Source organism: Chlorocebus sabaeus, chromosome 8, assembly GCF_047675955.1.
Source record: "Chlorocebus sabaeus isolate Y175 chromosome 8, mChlSab1.0.hap1, whole genome shotgun sequence".
In the NCBI taxonomy this organism is placed as follows: domain Eukaryota; kingdom Metazoa; phylum Chordata; class Mammalia; order Primates; family Cercopithecidae; genus Chlorocebus; species Chlorocebus sabaeus.
In genome coordinates, this window is record NC_132911.1 from 122,091,771 (window position 1) to 122,116,015 (window position 24,245).

The 24,245-nt window shown below is 41.2% G+C and overlaps 1 protein-coding gene across 2 annotated transcripts in view; it reads right to left on the bottom strand.

The window, feature by feature from the left end:
• The window catches only part of SAMD12 (sterile alpha motif domain containing 12), a 474,157-nt gene that overhangs the window by 189,163 nt on the left and 260,749 nt on the right, over positions 1–24,245 (bottom strand). The window lies entirely within an intron of this gene.

Below are 24,245 nucleotides of genomic sequence, written 5' to 3' on the forward strand. Positions count from 1 at the left end.
GTACCTGGCACATGGGTATTCAATCTGTATTTGTGGAATGAATTAACCTACACCATGCTATGCAGTTGACTCGCAACTGGTTGTAGGGATTTGTCTCTTATTGCAAAGGAAGAGCAAACCTGGCTGGGAAGGGATGGCAATACTCTTCTCTCCAGAGCCTGCATCTGTGCTGGTGCTTATTGCTATGCTGGGTATGCAAGTGACCACTGCCTGCTTTTCAACACAGGGATGCTGCTTTAGTCTCATGAGCCCAAGCTATTTGCTGCTAAACAGCAGAGATGAGGCAATGGAACCCTATTCTAAGAATTGCCTCCTTACCCTGATTTCATTTTTTAAATAGCATCGGGAATGCCACAAAGGTAGCTTCTTGGGACATGCTTGCAAAGGAAAAGTATTAATGCCATTTCTAACTCCTAATCCTAGAAGCAGAGTTGGGGTGGAAGGAGAACTGCAGAAGAAACAAGAGCAGAGAGTGAGAGGGAAGCTGTGAAGACTTCTAATTATTTCTTTGCTCCCCCAGGTTTACTGAGGTACAATTGACAAGTAAAAATGGAATACATTTAAGGTATAAAATATGATGTTTGACATATGTGTACCTTGTAAAATGCTTGCCACAATCAAATTAGTTAGCATATCTATCAACTCACACAGTTATCTTTTTGTGTGTGTGTAGTAAGAACACTTAAGATCTCTCTTAGCAAATTTCAAGTACACCATGCAGTGTTATTAACTATAGTTATCATGCTGTGCATTTGGTCTCCAGATCTTATCATGACTGAAAGCATGTGCCCTTTGACCAATGTTTATTCATTGCTACCAACTCAAGGCCCTTGGAAACCTAACTGTTTCTTTATCTTTGATTGTAGTCCTATTTTTGAAAGTATGTTTAGCTGAAATTGAACATCAGTGATGCAAAAGTACTAGAAGTCTTACTCTTTAGGGAGATGAATGGATTAATAAACCAGGTCTAGCAATACCGAATAATTTGGAGGCAAAAACCAAATTTGACTCACAACAGCCCAGCAGGGTGGCTTACTTTGGAAACATTTTGCCAGCGCTCTGCTGAGCATACTGAAAATGCATGGTGCTGGCTGACTTCACACCGGGAGCCCATGGATTCAGCTACTGAAGACTGATGTGAAATTAAAGAGAGAATGAAATGTGTGATCTTACTTAATCACACCTGGTGCTTCAATTTCTTAATAAGAGCGCCCTGCTCCCCTGTTGAATTGGATGGATATATGTATATATTTATGAATTATCGCTAGAGGATGGATTAACTCTCTAATGCCTGCCAATCCATTGCAGGAATCTAAAATGCAAATGACAACTAAGTTTTCTCATAAGGAACTCAGGAGCAACCGTTCCAGGACCAGGAATGACATAAAATTACCATGACTTAGGGGAAAGAAGTGAAATGTCACCTCCTAAAAGAAGCCAAAAACTCAGGGTCCCAAGTTAGGGGGAGGCTTGGGGAAGATTATCTATTTTTACACCCAAAGTATATTCCAGGTTATACTGTATGTCTGCTCTGATGATGGAGTGACTTACATTGCTTTAGATTTCCAGGAGGATGACAAGTACCAAGAATAGGAAAAGACAGCCATTTCAGCTTATTTAGGCATGTGTATCTGTGAGGAATGTAAAAGTTCATCAATCTGTATACAAACTGATGCTTAGTAGAGATCACCATCCTCTCTCTAGTCCCCCAACAAAGGAGTTGTTACTTTAAGGTATCTGGGGGTTTATCCTGAGTATCAAATACAATTTAATCCTGCAGGACCCACATATGTTTCCCTGGTTAGTCAGATACTTTATGGCAATGGGGTGCAAAATTGGACTAATAAATCACTCTCCACAAAAGGCAGCAAGGTGCTTCATCTAATTAAAAATGCTTATTATGGTTACATGTCCCATTCTTTTGGGGCAGGGGGATGCCTTCTACATGATTCAATTTAGCAGCAGAATATAAATGCTTAGGTATAATTAGCTTAACATAGCCAGCTTTATATCCCATTTACAGTGAAGCGAATCAGCAATGAAAGCAACCAGAAAATAGCTGCTTTGGTCCCTTCTGTAAAGTAACCATGCAGTGGCCTGCTGACATGCACATGAATGATTCCCCACAGATGCATTGCTACTTCAGAGATTTGTTCAAAAAGATGGACTCAGTGAGGGAATTACATAGGGAATACAAGAATGGACTGCCCAGAATTCTGATGTGATTGATTTTTCAGGAGCATGGGCTTGCAGCTTTTTGTTTCTCTCTCTCTCTCTCTCTCTCCCTCTCTCTCTCTCTCTCTCTCTGTGTGTGTTTAAACGACCTCCTGAAAAAATAATTCCTACTGACAGAGATCCAAATAATTGAAAGTGCTCCTGGCTTCTTTCTTGCTTCTGAAAATCCAGAATGTGTTCTCCATCTTTGTAGCCCTTCATCACAGTGTTTTGGGATGCTCTGATCTCCTCTTCTGAGGCTTGAGGTCTCTTGAAAGCAGAAAATCTGACTCATCTGTCTTTGTCATTCACATCCAAAGCATAAAACATAGATAGTATCCCCATGCCATAGATACCCCATAAACAGGTGCCAATTAAACCATTAGTTACTCCATGTGGGATTGTTCTGGAAAATAATCAGCAGTCTCCCAGTATATGGAAGAACAATGGATAAATGTCAGAGGAAGAGGGGAAACATGGCGGGAAATCAAGTGAAGTTTCATTGAAATTAATCCTCTGATACTTAAAAATAACTTCTAAATGGATCCTTTTAAAATCATGGAATAAGACTCTATAATAATAAAATGTTGATTTAAAATAAAAGCCCACTTATTTTGCCATATGTTACATATCTCTGGCCCCTTGAAGATCTTAAGTAGTATTCAGGGTTCAAAGCCCAACCTTTTATTGGCAGGAGGGCAGGAAAGTCTGACTGGCAAAGATGGCCTGATTGATGGGGCTTGCACCAAGGTCCTGACATCTCCTATTCAGAAGAGAAATCTTCAGCTTGAAAAGTTGTGAATGCCAGGGATTGCTTTTAAGGTTTGCCAGATCTGTTTTCGATCTTCAAAATGCAGACTGTGGGTGACATATTTTCATCTGTTTTAAAGAGTCTTACTATGGATACTATATATTTATAAACAAATATATAATAATGTAACAAATAGTTCATGTATGTCAGTAATTCCTGATTATATCTTGGCTCAGGAATAACATGGTCTGCTCTCTTCACCTCTTTTAGTAGACAACCAATAGACATGACCATGCCTCCTCCCTTCTTTAAACCCCACAGAAACTTGCCCTTACTTTTAGGATGAAATCAAAATCCTAACTGTAGCTTTAGGAGATGTTACAAATTATATTACTTCACATCTTGGGCCTTCCTTACTATGTGCTTCTGCTAATTTCTTCATACCAACTTATTTCTAGTCTCTGGGTTCTTCCTATGGGTTGCACCCTCTATTACGTTGCTATTCTCCCTGCTTCTCTGCTTTCCTGGTTTTTCAATTATTTCAGATAATTGGCAACTTCATTAATAAATCCTTTCCATAACCTGGTAATCTAAGTTCCCCCCTTATGTACAATTATAAAGCAATTTATTCACAACTGTTACTTAATACTTATTTGTGCAATTCTTTCTTTAATGCCCATGTTCTATTCTATATTTTAAGTGTGATGATAATCTGGCCCAGAACATAGGAGGTACTCAACAAATATATGCTGAATGACTGAAAGTGGCCTCAACTTCAGTTAACCACAGACTTAAAGTATCAGGCAGTGTGATGTAGTGCACAGCAGGTGGATCTCGGGCTGTGTTTGAATTTAGCTTTTGCCCTTGACATCAAGAGTGAGAAGTCATGGAACTCCCTGAGCCTCACTGCTCTCATCTGTAGGTACGATGGTATGCACACAGTGCTGCCTGACATGATGCTCTTCCTCGTCCATAGTCATATCACTGGTCATATTGTCCTATGTGTAACTCTAACCATCTTTTTTGTTTCTAGAGGAAGGTCTCACATGAAAGCAAGCATCCCATCTTCCTCCCTTCAGTAATCCAAAGAGGAGGAGGAATAAGAAAAAGCTTCTCCTCAGTGCTGAAGTAGGTTGCTCAACAAAGGCATTTTATAAGCATCTAGAAACCTGCATCAGATGCCATGTAAACAGCCTCAAATTGAGGAAAGACACGTACATCACCTCCTAAGACTACAGCACAGTTGTTTGCTAAAGGTTAAAAGGAAGAAATTTTGGAAAACTAAACAAAAAAATCACTAAATTAGGAAGTTGGGCAACATAGATGGGTGGAAGGAACATGGTACTCTGCAGAAACCCCTTCCCTATCTTGGACATAAGATCATCTAAGGCCACAGTGGAGGGGCCCACAGAAGGGACAGTGAGTGGCCAGCCTTGGCAAATTCTTACATGGTTTATTTTTACTTTTAGTTTTTTTTTTTTTTTGTATTAGAAATGATCATATATATATAAAGGAGTTATTAAAATTATTGTGATTACAATTATAAATGAAATTAAGTTACATCAAAACTTAAAAATCATTTAAAAAATTAGTATTACTATGAAAAGTTGCAAGAAAACAAACACTTGTGCATTAGCTCCTGACCTTAAGAAGTAGAACACAGTGGCATCTTCAAAGGTCTAGAGTGCATCTCCCTGATCCCCGCCCTTCACTCTCCACCTACGATAATCACTATGCTATACTTGTGTTCATTATCCACTTGAAAAACAAACACTTCTGCCACCTATGTATATATCTCTAGTGTAAACAATGTACTGTGTAGCTTTGCCTGTGAATTTCATGTGAATGGGTCATTGCTGCATGTTTTCCATTATTTGACCCTTTTGCTCAACTTTCTTTTTAATATTTATTCACATTGATTCATGTGGCTAATTAGGGCTTATATTCCATTGCACAGATATAGAACAATTTATGTCATCATAACTGCAGATGAATGATGGGTTTATGTATAGTTTTGGCTATTACTTGACTTTTTTGGCGAACCTCCTCCAACATCTACGGGAGAGATTCATTTTAAGAACTTCTCTCATACTAAGCATATTAATAAGGGCTACAATGGAGGGGTAAGGGCAGTTTGTAGGAGGAGGAAGAACTCACTACAACATGGAACATGTAGTGTAGGGAAGAAAATGCACATGGCTCAACCGCACAAAATTCCAATGAAAATGGGGATTTTTTTCTCTAACCCCATTGTCACCAATGTGGCCATTCCAAAAGAAATAACAACCATTCTGGGAATAGACAGGATATCATCGCAAATCATGCAAGTTCTAGCTAATCTGCATGGGTAGACATTTCATGTAAGACACAAGACGTAGCTACGTTGGATTAAGTACACAGAAGACAAGGAGATACAGGCCCTGATGCAAGAGTTCCCGAATATGTAGAAAAACGCGAAGGCAAAGTTCTACTGCTGGGGCTGTTTACAGACTTGGCTCTTCTCCCTGTTCCTTGGGCTGAATGACAAAACTTATTATGTGAATACATATCATGCAGGTCACAGTTTAAGAGTGCCTGGGAATGCAGAGAAGTCACCTAAGAAACCATTGAAGAGTGAGTTATAAAGTAGGCCCCAAACATGGAATGAAGAAAGTTCCTCAATACAAAAGGAGGAAATAAACATAACATACAAAAGATTAAAGAATCATATACTTTGGAAGAGACTGATCACAAGAGAAATACAAAAGTTTAATGTATCCTCAAAGTAATTATTCAAATCACAAACTTGCTGAAAGGCAGGTAATGAGGCAACAGATTGAGATAAAAAGGTACCTTATAAAACGAATATAAGTAAGCAAATAATTCCATTGCAGAATTTAAAACTGAATGAAAAGCAGTAAAGAGGAGAATCATCCCTTAATGAAGCAGATTAAACTAGAAAAGTGGGACAGTTGTTCTCTAAGTGACATGATCATGACAAATATGAAGGAGAGGGTTGAAAAATTACCTATCGGGTACAATGTTTGCTATTTGGGGGACAAGTATACTAAAAGTCTTGACTCCACTACTACACAACTCATGTGTGTAAGAAATCTGCACGTGTACCTGCAAACTCTATAAAAATAGAAAAAAAAGAAGAAATACAAAGGTAGGGAAAGATGCATAAAATATACATTCCCAGGGTCCAATGCAGGAAATTTTGATGCAGTGGGTCTTGGGTCAGGCTAAGAAATCTCTATTTGCAAAAACATCCTGAGATGATGCTGAAACTCATAAGGTCATAAACTCATAAGATGGTTTAGAAACTCATAAGATCAGCACAAACTTGAGATATTCACCAGAGTTCAGAGGGACTCTGAAAAAGGCAACTGAAAGCGATTAAAGAAAAAAAGATGGACGAAGAACATGGACGTAGTATACACAGCAGATGCACAAGGGGAAGCAGATGAGGAAGAAATTAGAACCAAGGCAACAGAAACCATTCCGAAAATTTATATGGAAGAAAATTTCCCTTAAATGAAAAAAAAAAAATCTCCAGTTTCAAAGGCTTTTACTCTGGACTTAATGAAAAGAGAAAAACACTTGGATCTACCGAATATTAACTCTAAGAAAAAGACACTTCTCAAAATCTTGGACAAAGAAATGGAACCCCTGGAAAACAAAAGATACCAATGACATTTGTTTATGTAGTTTTGAGGGAGAATGGTGATTTTATGATTCCTAAAATCTTTTATCAGCCCAAGCTGTCCATAGTAAGTGAAGGCAGCAAGAAGGTATTTTCAGCCGGGGAAGGACTCTAGAGTGCCGATGTCCTCCGTGACAACTAAGATTAATCAAGAGTGTGGAAACGGAGGAACATAAACATTTTAAAACAACAATTTCTAAGAAGAATGTAAATATTGATCTTGAAACAAGAGGTCCACATATGAGAATTAATAACTCAATTAGACTAGACTGGGACAACAATCTTAAACTAGAATAACAAAAACTGGGAGGTTGGGGTGGTATGTGTGGGAAGCTGGAGGAGGAAAGTACGGTAATTTCTTGTTTGGACACAGGGGTGAATCAATGGATTGTTTGTCCTCAATATTCATAACTGGGGAAGCCCGAGGTTTAGAACATAGATTTTAAACATGTATTAGTATTACTTAAACATCTGATAGTAACTATCAGAGGAACTTAGGTACCACACCTTCGAAATCCCCTGGGTGGGGTGAGGAAAAGGAATCAAATAAAAACTCAGGCCATATAGCAAAACTAGCTCCCCTTTCAGAAAAAAGGGGGACAAAGGGAAAAAACTTAAAAAGTCAAATGTAAACTAAGAGAAGAAATAATAGCTTTTGTAAATATATGTACTTCTGAAAGCCTGAAAGTGTATAACACCAAAATATTAACGGTCATTTCTACGTTTAGAGTAACTTTAGGTTTTTTATTTTTGCAAAACTATTTAATTCCCCGACAATGATGATGTATTACATGTGTGACTGAAAATAAAACATAAACCTAAAATTCTCCTTCACTCATATGAATGAACACTGATCACGAAGCCACTCATTAAAACTAGAAATGACCAGTGTCCCTGCAGTGGCTGAGATTGGCATTGGCAGTGATTATTCAACTTGTTTCACTAATTTGACTCATTTCCCAAAACAGGATGCGCAGGTGTCATTCGTTTATTTAGTCCCAACACTGATTACTCTTTACAATTGTGCTCATCCCTGCTTTTTTCAGCATAAGCATTGCAGTGATAGGAAGGAGCCCTGGGATGATGGCCTGCATGTGTATGCAGAGGACATGGGACCTCGACTCACAGCTGCATGACACTGCGTGCTCTGCCACAGCATCATCCATTACAGGGCTGTGAGGGTTTACTGTTGACATTCCAATACCATAGTAACATGCTTTTCCGCTTTTCTCTCTACTTCGGTCTTAGCCCTATTTGCCCCAACACAAACAACAAACTCCCATACCAAACAAGTCCATTTCTTGAATCTCACCACCATCTCTGGAATGCTTTCCCTTGTTAAGTCTCAGCTCTGGAGTCCCCTGCTTCTTGACCTCTGAACCTCTCCCTTTTAAGGGAAGTTAGGGGTCCTTCTAGTGACCTCATATTTATCTCATGCTTAGTAATTTGTCTCCCCGAGGAAATGTCTGCCTCACGAGGAAAACATAGGACTCTTGTGGGCAGGGAATGTGTGATATTTGTCTTCTAGCATTAGCATGGTGCCTGAAAAATAGAAGGTACTCACACACAGTTATCGCAGGGAAGGCTTTTCTGAGTTCATTTACTCCAGCTCCCAGCCTCTTCTTCTCTCACTCATATCTTTTCCTGGTGGGAGAGAGCCTAAGCTCTAAAAGCCAGTGTCTGCCAGAGGCTTGTTCCCTGAACTTCTGATTTCCAACAGTCACCTCCTCCCTGTGCACAGTTGAGATTTTTATGCAACAAAAGAAGTTGACAGGGCCTCAGTGACAAGTTTGTTGTGTTATGCGACTCCAACCTCACTGAAAATCCTTCTCATCTACCTCCTACACCAAGTTCCACCACTCTCTGGGTAGAAGCCAATGCCAGGCTTGCTCAGCTTTCTGTATCATGCTCCCAAGTGTATCACTTCTGAAAAAGAAGGGATGTTCATGAATAGCTGATGTTGATTTTAAAAATATTCCCTAGTTGAAGAATTTCCTCACTCACACCTATCTTTTAGAATAAGTTACGATTCTTTTGTTTTTTTTAAACTTACAAGTTAGGACCAAGAAGGAGTGTCCCATTTTCAGGACAGAGCAAGGGAGTATTAAATACAGAAGGACTTGACTTATAGTAAAGTGTTAGTCACTGGGAGTTCAAGAGATACTTTAAAGGACCAGGGTTTATGTACTCCTTTCTCCTCTAACCTAACCTTTGATCACTGACCTTCTTAACCTTTACCATATAACCTGTAATTGAATCACCCTGAACTCAGTGACCAAACAGCCCAGGCACCATGCCTCTGGGGTGTGTGTGTGTGTGTGTGTGGCGGGAGGGGGGAGGGTTGTGTGTCCTATCCCTTCAGTGCCCATCCTGCAAACCAATAATCTTCTTTCAAGATGCAGCCCAAACAGCACATCTTCTGCAAAGCACTCCCGTAGTTAGAAATGTAAACAAAGTACTATGGAAGAAGCTATTAATACTTATGTCATTGTATTCTAATTTATCTGTTTACATATCTCTATTTACATATTTATTCAACAACCAGTTATTGAGCATCAGGCACCAGTTAGTGAGCTCTTTGAGTACCTGGCCTGTGTCTGTCATCCTATCATGCTAGACCTCAACACCGTACCTGGCATAAGCTATGTATACAATATCTCTTTAGTGCATGAAACAATGATGGAAAGATAAAAACCAGCTCTTTGATATTCAGAAATGACTATGCTCATTTTATAGTAAAGAGATACCTGCCTTTGTATCTAAGATATGTAGGAAATTCACCACAATTTCTTCTTCCCCTTCCTGTTCCTTCCTCCTCTCCTCCCTTCCCCTCCTCTTTATTTTTAATAAATTACTCTTATTGTCAGGAAGTTCTTTTCAAATCAAATTGGAATCACACCTCCCATAATTTGAGCATCACTTGGAATCTCTCTTTCTATTTCATTTTTGAGACAGGGTATTGTTCTGTTACCCAGGCTGGAGTGCAGTGGAGTGATCATGGCTCACTGCAGCCTCAACCTCCCAGGCTCAAGTGATCCTCCCACCTCAGCCTCCAGAATAGCTGGGGCTACGGGCATGCACAACCACACCCAGCTAATTTTTGTATTTTTGGCAGAGATTGGGATTCACCATGTTGCCCAGATTGGTCTCGAACTGGTCTCAAGCCATCCTCCTGCCTCTGCCTCTCGAAGTGCTGGATTATGAGCATGAGCCACTATGCTCGGCTCTCCCTTTCTTTGAAGTTGCAAACATTGCTCTTTGTAATTCTTTATATATTTGAAAATTATTCGAACATTTTCTCAGCCAGTCCCACGTCCCAAAAATGTGGTGTGAGAGTTCAAGTTAACTTTACTGTGCTCATGGAGACCAGTTTTCAAGTCTAGATCTCTTTTTAAAATATGTTCTCCTGTGTCATGTTGAAGGTCTTTGCATCACACTGCAGTTGTGGGTCCAGAAACGTCCTAGCCCTAATGAAGGTACAGCCACCACTAAAGGAGGAACTTCCTGCATCTGTTGGTAGTACATATCCAAGACCTCAAAGCTCCTCTACCTACTGTGCAATGCTCCCAATGTGGCTCATCCAGGACTGTTATCGTTGTCTCACCCACAAATCCAGACTTTCCCTCCTCTTCCATTGGTGTATGTAACTTGCAGCTTTCCACCAGGATCATGTTTCCCGCCCTCTCACCCAATACTGCAAAGTAATTGAGGTTGATTTTCCAAGAAATTGTTTTTCCGCACTATTTAGGGGACTTGACATAAAGCTACTTTGTCCAAAGTCCTAAGTACAATGTCAAATTTTCAGGAACAAAGAATTTTCAGGAACTACTGATTTTCCCACAACCTGGTGTGACAAACTAAATGCTTTCCCCTTTTATCTTGCTATTCCGAGGGTGGCAAGCCAGTTTATCATTAAAGTGTATGCCAAATCTTTCAGTTTTGCCATGCTATCTACCACCCTAGGGAGTGGTTAGCCATTGAACATTCTTACTCTGGCACTAGGAACGCAATATGAGATGTCAGGTTAGGTAAATAGGAACAGGGAAGTAACAAGCTTTGAGGACCTTTTCTATGGCAGGTACTGCACTTGTATTTTGTTTTGGGACAGGGTCACCCAGGCTACAGTGCAGTGGCATGATCATGGCTCACTGCAGCCTCGACCTGCTTGGCTCAAGCAATCACCTCAGCCTCCCTAGTAGCTAGGGTGACAGGTGCACACCACCAGCCCAGCTAAGTTTTGTACTTTTGTAAAGATGGGGATGCCCAGGCTGGTCTCTAACTCCTGGGCTCAAGCAATCCACTTGCTTCAGCCTCTGGAAGTGCTGGGATTACAGGCATAAGCCACCACGCCCTGGCCACATGTTTTTCTTTACTCCTTAAAACCACCTCATGATGTAAGAAGATGTTATTTCCATGCTGCAAATTAGTTCATTAAGATTTGGCATCAGTAATCTGATGATAATCACATGATCAGAGAGTGACGGCACAGATATTTGAACCCAGCGCTGACTAACTCTAAAACAATACCAAGATTTTCCTTCTAGAAAAGGTAATTAAACATCAGGATATGTTATCAGAGAGGGCTCAATATGATCATTTCCTCGAAAGCTTAAAAACAAGCACAGTTTCTCTCTTCTATGGATAGGTCATACATGGTTTTACCTAAAATCAGGAGCATGGACAATACAACCTTTCAAAGTTTCTTTTGAGTCTATGATTTTTATCATGATAGAATTATCTTCATGAATTGAGGAAGAAAGGGCCTTATGCTTCAGGAATTCTACCCATACTGTCTCCATTTGAAATTCTTAGCGCTCTAGATTAAGGGACAAGATTATGCAAACCAAGCAGGTCCTAGTAATTGCTGGCTTGGAACCAGTAATCCATGTCGCATGCCAGCTCTGCTTTTGCACATCACTGTCCCTGTACATGCCCTGGGTTTTAAGGTATTGATTGATTCACACCCCTCCAAAGCAGGAAGACCAAGCATGTTGTCTTGACATGCTTTCTTTATTTCACCTTCTAGTCATGTCCTGCAGGGCGGGCAATACAGTAGTGCCCCCTTATCCACATTTTTGCTTTCTACCATTTTAGTTACCTAGGGTCAACCTTAGTCTAAAAATATCACATGAAAAATTCCGGAAATAAACAATTCATAAGTTTTAAGTTGCATACCATTCTAAAGGACATGATAAAATCTCATGCCCTCCCACATGCTGTCCCAAAGAGGGACATAAATTCAGCGTGTATCCACACTGCAGACACTCCCTCCTTACTCGCCGTCTTGGTTCTCAGATGGACTGTCTTGACATTGCAGTGTTTCTATTAAAGTAACTCTTATTTTACTTAGTAATTGATCCAAAGCTCAAGAGTAGTGATGCTGGCAATCAGGATATGCCAAAGAGAAGCCGTAAATTGATTCCTTTAAGTGAAATACTGAAAGTTCTCAACTTAATAAGGAAACAACAACAACAAAAATGTGTGCTGAGGTTGCTAAGATCTATGGTAAGAACGAATCTTCTATCCATTGAATTGTGAAGAAACAAAAAGAAATTCATGCATACTATACATAGGATGCCAGTTTAAGGCTTCCACCAGGGGTCTTGGAAGGTATCCCCTACAGATAAGAGGAGACTACTGTGCAGCTTTTACTCACTTAACATTGTAGCACCTATCTAAAGACAGAAGTCTTGGGTCATGAGATTCTAGATTTAAATGTACTGAAATCATCAGGATAGCAGATCACACAGAAAACACTCAACAGCTAAGCGTATTGTATAACTACTCTACAGATCCAAGAAAGGTTGTGAAACTTAAAAGGACAGAAACAAAGATTAGCAAGCAAGTTATGTTTTCCCAAAGACATAGATTCTTCCCTTTTAGAAAGTGGATCTCTTCAGCTAGAATTGGATGAAGCATGCAGTCAGTACATAAGATGTGCAAGTTAATAACCACTTGTTATTGTTTCTGCAGCTGTTATTTAATTTTAATATTTGATATCAATTCTTATCCTTTTGCCTAATTACCAAGACAGTGAGTTTGTGTTCACTTTTTGAATTCCAGTGTGGAAATGGACTAAAAACAACGTATTAAAGAAGAAAATGAACCCTGATAAAGATAATGTTTTTTCCTCAAAATGTTACGATGCTGATAAACTTTTAGACTATGAGGAAGAGAGGAGTTTGGTTGCCATTGCTGTTGTTTTTACCTTTTCTTTTGGGATTTCTATTTGAAGGCATTCAGAATCTATTGAGCAAAGGCAGCAACTACTGGTTAAGTATTTCATCAAGTTCTGTTTTGCACATGGAAAGTCATTTCTGCCTATAGCTCAGCCTCCCTGTTGCTTGGAAATTGACAGGACAGCAAAGGCATCCCTCCTCAACAATTTCCTGACAACCTCATGTTTTTGTTATTTAACATAAACAAATAGAAATCTTCAAAACCCAAATGAATGTTAATCAACACTCCGTAAAATGTTGATCATATCAATATATTGACACTGATACCCTAACTCACTGAGAGAATCAAGAATGAGCCGCCATCTATCTCTAAGATTAAACAAAGATCTTTGCTTCCCCTTGTCCTACTTTACTTACAACCTCATAAAGAAAGAAAGGGGGCCAGGCACAGTGGCTCACACCTGTAGTCCCAGCATTTTGGGAAGCTGAGGTATGAGGATTGTTTGAGCCCAGCCAGGAGTTTGAGACCAGCCTGGGCAACGTAGGGAGACCCTGTCTCTACAGAAACTAAAAAATTAGCCAGGTTTGGTAGTACATGCCTGTAGTCCCAGCTACTTGGGAGTCTGAGGCAGTAGGATCACTTGAGGCTGGGGAGGTGAGGGCTGTAGTGAGCTGTGATTGCGCCACTGCACTCCAGCCTGAGCCACAGAGTGAGACCCTGTCTTAAAAAATAAAGAGAAAATAAAGAAAAGGAAAGAGAAAGAGAGAAAGAAAAATGCACAAGCTGACACTTTGCCAGCTCTACTAGAGAAGGAAAAAAGACAATTCCTTGAAATGCATGGGAAGGGTAGGTGGGAGGGGAGCAGGCTGATTATAATCAGGGCCTTCCTCACATCTCTTTTGAAAAACGAAGCAAAACTCTGGTGTCTGTCCTGAATCTTTTGGCTGTAGCCACAGCTTTGAGGAGTGGTGCTGATCAAGTAGCCTTGCTGCATTTCTGCAGTCTGTGCAAGTACAGCCTGATGGAATGATGCGGCAGTGATTTTGTTCTTGCTTTCCTGATGGGTCCCTGAGGGTGATTCTGAGTAATTGTGTCTCTGTTCCTGCAGCTGCTATGGGTGAGTCCTCTCTTTGTCCTCCCCATGCACTCACTTCAACACTGAGAGGCTGTCTCTTCAGAGCAGGTGGTTTGCAGCCCCTTGCCCCAGCTGGGGCTCCTCCAGGGTACGTTTTCATACAACTTGTAGTTTCATCTGGATATGGGTGTGAACAGAGACCAAGCACAGATGAAATGGTGTTTCTGAATAAAAGAATGTGCTACCCAGGAGGCATGACCAGCATTTAATTTGCTGCCTGTGTTCAACAGACTGTGAGCTCCTCAAGGGCAGGGATCGTGTCTCATTTGTCTTTGTACCCTCGGTGACTAACACACATTCATTTGTTCATTCATTTATTCAACAAACATTTACTGAGAGCTGGAGGAACAAGATGAATAAGGCACAGGCTTCAACAAAGAAGAAGACATTTCACTTGCCCCACAGGCTGTATTGCCGTGGAATAAATTTCAAGAACATTACAAGATACATAAATATACACCCAAAAGAAAAAACACAAAAGCTGAGCTGTCTTATTCATAGACTGATCCATGTCAAAGATGAATGGGAGCTGCCTTTATGTAGATAAGAAAACCAGTTGTCAAGGATGACCAGTTCTTGACCTTATGCTCTTTACCTTGAGCAACGGAGCCCATGGAGGTAAAGTATTTCAAGTAGACATTTTATTTGCTCTCTGTATCATTCTTGACCTTACGACTTAATTTTGTCATGTATATACTCATACACATACACATATGTATATATGTATATTATTATTTTAAATATTTTAATTTCCTGCCAGGCGTGATGGCTCATGCCTATAATCCCAGCACTTTGGGAGGCCAAGGTGGGTGGATCACTTGAGACCAGGAGCTGGAAACCAGCCTGGCCAACATGGCAAAACCCTGTCTTTACTAAAAATACAAAAATTAGCTGGGTATAGTGGTGCATGCCTGTAGTCCCAGCTGCTTGGGAGGCTGAGGCAGAAGAGTCACTTGAACCCGGGAGGCGGAGGTTGCAGTGAGCCAAGATTGCGTCATTGCACTCCAGCCTGGGTGACAGAGTGAGACTCTGTCTCAAAAAAATTTTAATTTCCAAAAGTTTACATAATTCAAGGCTCTCCAGACTGAAATTTAAATAAAGATTATGACCCAAATTCCTATAGGAGCAAGGATGTAAAACAATTGAAGTAAAGCCAGAGGAAGGAACGGGGGTCAGAACAGAGTGCGCTGGAAAGACATCCTCTTGTTTCAGTTGTCCATTCTAAATTTGTGGCTTAAAACAATCATTTTAATTTGTTCATACTTTTGTGGGTGAGGCAATCCTGAAGGGCTCAGCTGGGTGGTTTATCTCTGATCCTTATGACATCACCTCATGGGGATGAAAAATGAATGGCTTCTTCATTTGTGTATCTGGCACCTTAGTGCTCCTTGACCTTTTTGTCTTTCTCTACATGGTGTTTCTTTCTCTAGGGCGTCTTCACATGGCTTGGTCTTCTCACAGCATGGTCTTGGTCTTCTCACATCACATACCCTTCTCAGGGTAGCTGGCCTTGTGACATGGTGCCTCACTGCCCTGAACACATGTCCCAACAGATAGAAAATGAGCCAGTGTATGCCTAGCTTAGCCTCGCCTCTTGTATTTCACTGGTAAGAGCAGTCACTAAGACTTCCCAGATCCAAGAGGAGCATACCTAGACCCCACCTCTCAGAAAAGAAATGTTAAATAGGCCAGACGTGGTGGCTCATGCCTGTAATCCCAGCACTTTGGGAGGCTGAGGCGGGCGGATCATGAGGTCAGGAGATCGAGACTATCCTGGCTAACAGGTGAAACCCCATCTCCACTACAAATACAAAAAATTAGCTGGGTGTGGTGCTGGGCACCTGTAGTCCCAGCTACTCGTGAGGCTGAGGCAGGAGAATGGCATGAACCCGGGAGGTAGAGCTTGCAGTGGGTCAAGATGGCGCCACTGTACTCCAGCCTGGGCGAAGAGTAAGACTCTGTCTCAAAAAAAAAAAAAAAAAAAAAAAAAAGAAATGTTAAATATTTAACAAACATCTTTAATATGCCATAGCCTAAGAGAGCACCTCTATGCACCAGATTATTGCATTGTGTGGCTGTGGCCCGGTCTGAATCTGTTCAGGCTGCACCGTAGACAGACTGGGTGGTTTATAAACCACAGAAATTTATCTCTCATGGTTCTAGAGGCTGAACATCTGGTATCAGGATGCCACCATGGTCAGTTTCTGGTGCCAGTTGCAGATGCCAACCTCTCCTTGTGTCTTTGCATAGTGGAAAGCAAGTGAGAGAGCTCTCTGGGACCCCTTTTATAAGGGCACTGATCCCATGCATGACGGCTCCACTTTCAAGACCTAATCACCTCCCAAAAGCCGCACCCCCAAATGCCATCACATTGAGATTGGTGTTTCGACGTATCAATTTCAGGAGGGCACAAACAGGCAGTATGTGACAGGCCCAGTGTGAAAATAGCTTAAATGTTTAAAATAGAAGATAAACATTTATATTTTAAATTGTTGAAATCTGATTTTAAATATTGGCAACTAATTCAAATTTTCTGAAACCCTCTGAGTGGCGGACATGCATATTCACAGAAATGGCCCATGCCCACCATTATGTACCCTTTGCTTAAAGCACTAAACAAAATTCTCATGAAAAAGTTTTAAGAGGCCTGGTGTGGTGGCTCATGCCTGTAATCCCAGCACTCTGGGAGGCTGAGGTGGGCGGATTACCTGAAGTCAGGAGTTTGAGACTAGCCCAGCCAACATGGCAAAACCCCGTCTCTACTAAAAATACAAAAAAATTAGCCAGGCTTGGTGGCAGGCATCTATAATCCTAACTACTCAGGAAGCTGAGGCATGAGAATTGTTTGAACCCAGGAGGTGGAGGTTGCAGTGAGTCGAGATCATGCCGCTGCACTCCAGCCTGGGTGACAGAGCAAGACTCTGTCTCAAAAAAAAAAAAAAAAGTTTTAAAGAGACTACTGAAATACATTTGGAAATAATTTGGCTACAACTTAAAATAACAATCTTAAAAGTGTTTCACTGTCTTTGAGAAGAGACTTGAAACCCACCAATCGTAGATAAGGGATCTCTCTACATACCTCTATCATGCCTGATTTAATAGGAGAAAATCGAGTATCTCCTACTTTGAAATTTCCCTTTTCCCATTTCTATCTTGGCCGAATTATAGTCTGATGAAGAATATAGTGAGTTTCATTTCTTGTTGAATTTGACTGAGAACTAGAAATACAAGATGATGATACAATACTGACTTAATGCCCCAAAGGAAAGAAAAACAAAAGGAATCCCAGAAATGGAATAAGTCACTGATATAAATAGCCCCAAATCCAGATCAGTAGTTCCCAAATGCTAGTGATAGAATCACCTTCTGACTCAGAAGAACTAGGAAATGTCCCAAGAATCTTCATTTTCAATTAATTACTCTAGAGGATTCTGATGTAGGTGGTCCATGTACTGCACTGCTGGTATTCAATTACATGAACAGACTTTTGACAGAGAGAAAAATGGGCACAGCTATAGTCAGGATGGTGCCTCCTTTGAGGAGTTGGTGGTGGAGGTGGTAGCAATGCAGTCAAGATAAGGATGTACATGGTGGACCCCATTTCCCTGACTCAGTGTGGAAAAAGTGCTAGGAGTAGGAAATAGGGGTTCTAGCTCTAATTGAGTATTGGCCAACTAAGTGAGCTCGCGGAAGTCATTTACCCTCTCAAGACTTCAGTTTCCTCATCTGTAAGATAAGGAGGGTTGGCCTGGGCTCCAACGATGGCAAGTGCAATTCCCCACATCTCAAGAAGGAGGTAGGTCCTGCTCATCCCGTGCACCAATCTTTCCCCAATTCTCCTCTACTCAGCCAATTCCAACAGAGTGGAGTTAGCAAATTGGTTAAAACCAATTTTCTAGCCTTGATGGAGGATCTCAGTGATCTCTTTCTCTTCTTGTTTGTGTGGCTACATGGTAGTTTTGGAGAGAAAATCTGGTGGAAAAAATAATAAAAGGTAGTTTTGTGGAGGGGGGGGAGGCAGGAATCATTTTGGAGACAGATGCTAACCAGAAATGGCAACATGCAAAAATTGACAGGGGAGTATTATAAAACACCCTGCAAGCCAGTCCTAGCCCTATTTTGGTTAACATGGTGATGAAGATCTTTGTGGTTTCCTCTAGAGTATCCCATTAGCCACATCCCAGGACAATCAACAGGAGGGGCTGGGTTGGGATTAGGGTGAGCAAATGTGTGGTCTTGTACGCATATGAACTTGAGAGTAAGTGCCTCTACATTTTGTGCCAAGCACTTTGCTGACCTTACCTCATCCTGGACCTGAAGAGGTATATTAGAACAATAGAGTTGTAAGCTCACTGAAGTTTCCATCTCTACCATAGACCCCTTGGGCCAAGGAGTGTATTGCGTAGAGGGGGAAATGCAAACAGATCAGGCTGGACTAGGTCAGGACTTCCATAGATTTGATTTACTAAAGGGCACTCAATATAATGGACACAAGCTTTGGAGCTGCATTGGGTTAACTGTGCAACTTCAGTTAAGTTACTTAACCTCTTAGTCTCAGCCTTCTGATTTGTAAAGTGAGAATAAAAATATCTTCTCGGCAAGGATGTTGTAAAGAGAATGTGCATACATATACGGCACTTGGCACATAGTATGTGGTCATTACATGGAAATTCCTTCCTGACTTCCAGCTTCCATTCTGCCTCTAGTGACTGCCAGGAAATGAAGCAAACTAGAGACAGCAAACTTCAAGCCAAACATGGATGTGGAAATCCATATCCTTGTGCAGAGGAAGCCCTGTACGTATTTGCATTCATTGTTGACTTTCTGACTCACTGTTGCTTTCTGTTTTAACTCCCCCTATCCTGCTCAGGTTAAACTAATGTGGGAAGGTTGACAGTACAATGCTGGGACCTTGCCCACTAGGAAACATCTCCCAGGGCTGCTCTGAGGTCAGAGTTCCAGGGAAAAATACCACAAAGGCTTGTGTCATAGGCCAACTTGGTAAGAATTATAGCAACCTTTTCCTTATGTGATTAGTATGCTTGACCCAGTTCTGAGCACTTTATAAACTTTATCAAAGTCAGCCCTTGCAACATTGTAAGAGGTAGATATAACTATTCCCACTTTAAAGATGAGGAAATAGAGGCTAAAATGGCTAGTAAACTGCAGAAGTGGGATATGAACTGGGTTTGTTCCTGAGCTCTTAACCATTGTGTCCTATTGTTCATTCATCACTCTGGAAATGGAAACAACACAAGAAGAGTTCCAAGCTCTCATGTAGACTAGCACTAGCATGTGATAAAGAACAGGATAACACACCATGTCACAGCTCAACTAGACAGTAAACTCCTTGAGGGCAGGGACTTGTTTTATTCTCTTTAGTATCTCCATTTTTTAGTGTAATGAAAGGCTCTCAGCAGGAGCTCAATCACTGGGTCTTGGATGTATGGTCACATGCCACATAATGACATTTTAGTAAAAAATGAATCGATATACAATGGTGGTCCCATAAGATTATGAAGGAGCTGAAATATTCCTATCATCTAGTAACATCATAACCATTGTAACATTACAGTACAATTATTATATTTTTATAAATTTAGTGTAGCCTAAGTGTGCAGTGTTTATAAAGTCGACAGTAGTGTTCAATAATGTCTTAGATCTTCACATTCACTCACCACTCACTCACTGACCAGCTGACTCACCCAGAGCAACCTCCAGTCTTGCAGGTTTCATTCACGGTAAATGCCCTATATGAGGGTACCATTTTTTATTTTTTATCCTGCACTTATACTCTACCTTTTCTAGGTTTAAACATGTTTTGATATATAAATACTAACTATTGTGTTAAAAGTACCTGCAGTATTCAGTACAGTGACATCCTGTACAGGTTTGTAGCCTACAGCAATAGATTATACCACATATCCTAGGGCTGTAATAGGCTATACCATCTAGGTTTCTGTAAGCGCACACTGCAATGCTCACACAATGAAATTATCTAATGATGCATATCCCAGAACATATTCCTGTCACTAAGCGATGTATGACTATATAAGCAAATAAAGTGATACATGCTAAGGTGTATGGTAGAGACAGAGATGTTGGTGAGAATTCACAGGTCCAGAAAGGTTGGTAGTGGTACAATGAGGAGGGCCAATTTCTCAGAGGACAGAGTGGAACCTGAGCTGGGATTTGGAGAGGTCAAACAGGACAAAGATGTAGAAGAAAGACATAAATGAAGGCATGATGCAGCATAAGCGTGGGGTGTAGACAGTGAGGAAAACAAACTGCTTAGAGAATTATCTGTCCAACTAGCCAGTGGGGCAAGGAGCCAGTTAAACGAATCCTCCCTGGTGGCTTGTTGGAGTAAGATTATATGAACTGGAAACAGGTCAAGAGCAGTGAAAACAAGGTCAAAGGACAGGGTAGGTGGGTCTAGGCATACAAAGTAGGGGAGAAAACTGGAGCCGTTGGACTGTAGGAGACACAGTTCCCCACCCATGGTAGAGGATATGCAAATATAACTTTTGGCATCTGGAAAACATATAAAAGGAAGACAAGTCAGCCATGAAGAATGTGGAGGAGGAGGAGGAGTACCAGGAAAGGTGCTGAGAGAAGGGACGCTGGGGCTAACCACTCTCCATTCAGCTTGTCCTGCACCACAGCAGCCTACCTGCTCTCCAGAGACCCTTGGTGAATCTGTTTATTCTGTAAAATGAACTCAGGGAAATCATAATTATCGAGAGATGTCACAGGCTCCTGCATGAGGTCCCAAAAGCCATATAATCCCTTTAGTAGGGTTTTCTGATTAGATGTAGTAAACAAACTTTATAAAACTATATAAATATATATATATGTAATTCTATTACAGTTTCATACACATGCTAATATAGATTTATACAAATAATTTTAATATGGGCTAAAGAGTTAAATCTAAAAATGGAAGAACATAAAGGATGGTTATGTCTTGAGGCTACTGTTTCCATGCTTATCCTTCTCAACTGAATATTCCAGAAAGACGGTAAAAATGTACTAGTCAGTTTGCTCTCTCAATATATATTCAATCTATGTGTCCCAGGCAGGAAGAAAGTGCTACTCCACACGAGCCTTCAGAACCCCAACATTTTTCACCAAAAGTCCAGAATAATTATGTGGGCTAATCTCTGCCTCTAACTCATGGGATTGAACAGCTAGCTCCTCCAGGCTGCGTGCTGTAGAACCAACGACCCATGAGATGTGAGAAGGCATTGAGAGGGAAATAATTTTCTGGATGTGACAGGGGGTCTCTAAGAGCAGCCCCAGGTTCTGTGATTCACTAAGAGAACTCTCAGGACTCAGCATATAGTTGTACTCATGGCTAAGATTTACAATAGCAAAAGGATACAAAGTAAAATCAACAAAGGGAAAAGGCACCTTGGGCAGAGTCCAGAGAAAACTAGGCATGAGCCAACAAAAGTCCTTCCTTTAGTAGAGTCATACAGGATGTGTTGAATTCCTCCAACAAGGATTTGTGACAACACATGTGAAATGTCTACCAGGCAAGCTCATCAGAGACTCAGTGGCCAAGGCGGCTATTGTTGTTGTCAAAGACAGGGTCTTGCTCTGCTGCTCAGGCTGAAGTACAGTGGTGCGGTGACAGCTCACTGCAGCCCCGAATTCCCGGGCTCATGGGATTCTCCTGCCTCAGTACCCCTTTACCCCCATGGCCCACCTTGAATAGCTGGAACTACAGGCACACGTCACCATGCCTGGTTAATTTTCTAAAACTATTTTGTAGAGACAGGGTCTCGCTGTGTAGCTCAGGCTGGTCTTGAACTCCTGGGCTCGAGTGATCTTCCTACCTTGGCCTACCAAAGTGCTGCGATTACAGGCATGAGCCACTGGGCCCAGTCTCAGTGCCCAAGGTTTTTACTGGGGATCCTTCCTAGCATGTACCAAACTTCTAGGCTCCCAGAAGAAAAGCAGGTGTTCAGCATAAATGACACTGTTTATACAAACAGTTCAGGCACCAGGAACCATTCTGGTCAGGGAGTGTGGGAACCCTCCTGAAACCCAAGTTTCTAGACACCAGCCGGGGCCAACCTTGCAAACAGAACTTTCTAAGGAAAACAATCTAAGGCCTGCTACGTTAACTGCTTTCTCCACAATGGTCTCAAATATGTGTAAAATGTGGGGAAAGGTGAGAAAATCTGGACACTATGGCTACTTTTTGAAGCTTAATAATGCACACTAGCATGTTAAAGGGGTTGAGAAGTACTACACTATAAAAGGCTGTTTTTTAAATGTACATTTTCCAAACCTATTTGACTATAATAATATATTTTTTAAAAAGAACACCTATAACATCCTATTGATACAAATGTCCTATAGAATACAATTTGGGAAATCCTGGACTAAATGGATAAGCTTCCATCATTTGTCTAGTTTCAGTTTTCACCATCATCAAACACACTAGTAATAATAACTAGCTCTTACATAACTCTTACTGTGTGTTAAGAGCTTTTTTATACAATAACTCATCTAATTAGAGGTTGAACTAGGTTACCTCAAAGCGGGGCAAAGTGGCACAGTCGGGGGTTAACAGTGCACGCACTGAATCTGACTGCTGGGGCTAGTTTCCAGCTGTGCCAGTGATTAGCTGTGTAGCAAACTGCTTAACCTTAGTGTGTCTCAGTTTCCTCACCTGTAAAACGAGAATAGTGCTTAGTACACACTAACTGCTATAAATGTGTTTATTACTCATTTTTATTTCTTATATTTTTTGAGACAATGTCTCAATCTGTTGCCCAGGCTGGAGTGCAATGGTGCCATCTCAGCTCACTGCAGCCTCTGCCTCCCAATCTCAAGTGATCCTCCCACCTCAGCCTCGTGAGTAGCTGGTACTACAGGCACATGCTACCACGCCCAGCTAAATTTTTGGAGAGACAGGGTTTTGCCCTGTTGCCCAGGCTGGTCTCAAACTCCTGGCCTCAAGTGATGCACCTGCCTCGGCCTCCCAAAGTGCTGGGGTTATGGGTGTGAGCCACTGTGCCTGACTGCTTATTACTTTTTAAAAAAGTAAATGAAGTTCTTTCCAGCACAAGCCATTTTGATCCTTTGTTCCACACTATGAATCACAGGAAGGCACAGACAACAATCTTGTGGCTTCAGAGACTATAGGGTGAGCTGGTCAGACAAGGGTGGCCTGAGGGAACCAGAATAGCACCAGGTGGAGTTGGCCCACCTGGGCCAAGGAAGCCCTGACACCCAAGGCCAGTCAAAGCCAGAAGCCAATTCCACGAACTAAACACAGACTGTCACAGGCCAAGAGGCACCATTAATTTCCTGGGAGTCTAGGACCAAGGCCAAGAACAGAGGTGATCTGCTTTTGACTGTAAATAGAGCAAGACTCTAAACAGCCTTCAATTAAACCTGGCAATTTTATCCATATGCTTGGAGAAACGTACCTCACAAGAAAATCCCCTCTGAATCAAGAGTCATACAGATCTTCCTGGTAGAAAAAAGAACAGGGAAAGATGCCAAATTGAAAAATGACAAACTGCCACTAGAATAAGCCAATTTTTAATATGCCTTAACACTTTTTTTTTTTTACCCCTTCTCAAGCTATCTCCCGTTGAAGAATGTTCTGTATAACTGAATAATCCTTCATCAAGATATATGAAAAGTCAGCTGTGTCATCCTGAAAAATGAAGGACAGTGATTGATTTTGTAGTACGTAGACACAGGTAGGTGCAAAAAATATGGGGGGGGGGAACCCCTCAGTGCACAAAGTGTGATAAAACAGTTGCTGAATATAGAACTTTGAAAGGGCTTGGTGAAGAAATTGGTTCGCTGTCTCCTTGAGACAATCTTAGGTTTGTCATGTCCATAACTGTTCTCCCAGATGTTTCCTGGTGGCAACTTTCTTCAGGTTCTTCTATTGTTTAAAGTCAGGATCTAGAACATTCTACAGGCTTCCATGGTGCTGTGCTTATCCACCCCTAACTAACACACTGAGTTCAGTGCTTGGCACATAGTATATGCTCAATAAATGTGCATTGAATAAATGAAGAGCCTTCATTTACAGATTCTTCTACATCGAATATCCAACCTTTGTCTCTTTACCTAGCAACATCAGATGCATCAAAGCTTGTTTCCTCCCTGAGTCCTCAGGGACTCGGGCAGTACCTGTTTTCAGAGTACAGAGCACTGTGTGGTAACAAGAGCCACCTGCTGGGCATTGTTCCTCACACCTGTAATCCCAGTACCTTGGGAAGCTAAACTGGGAGAATTGCTTCAGC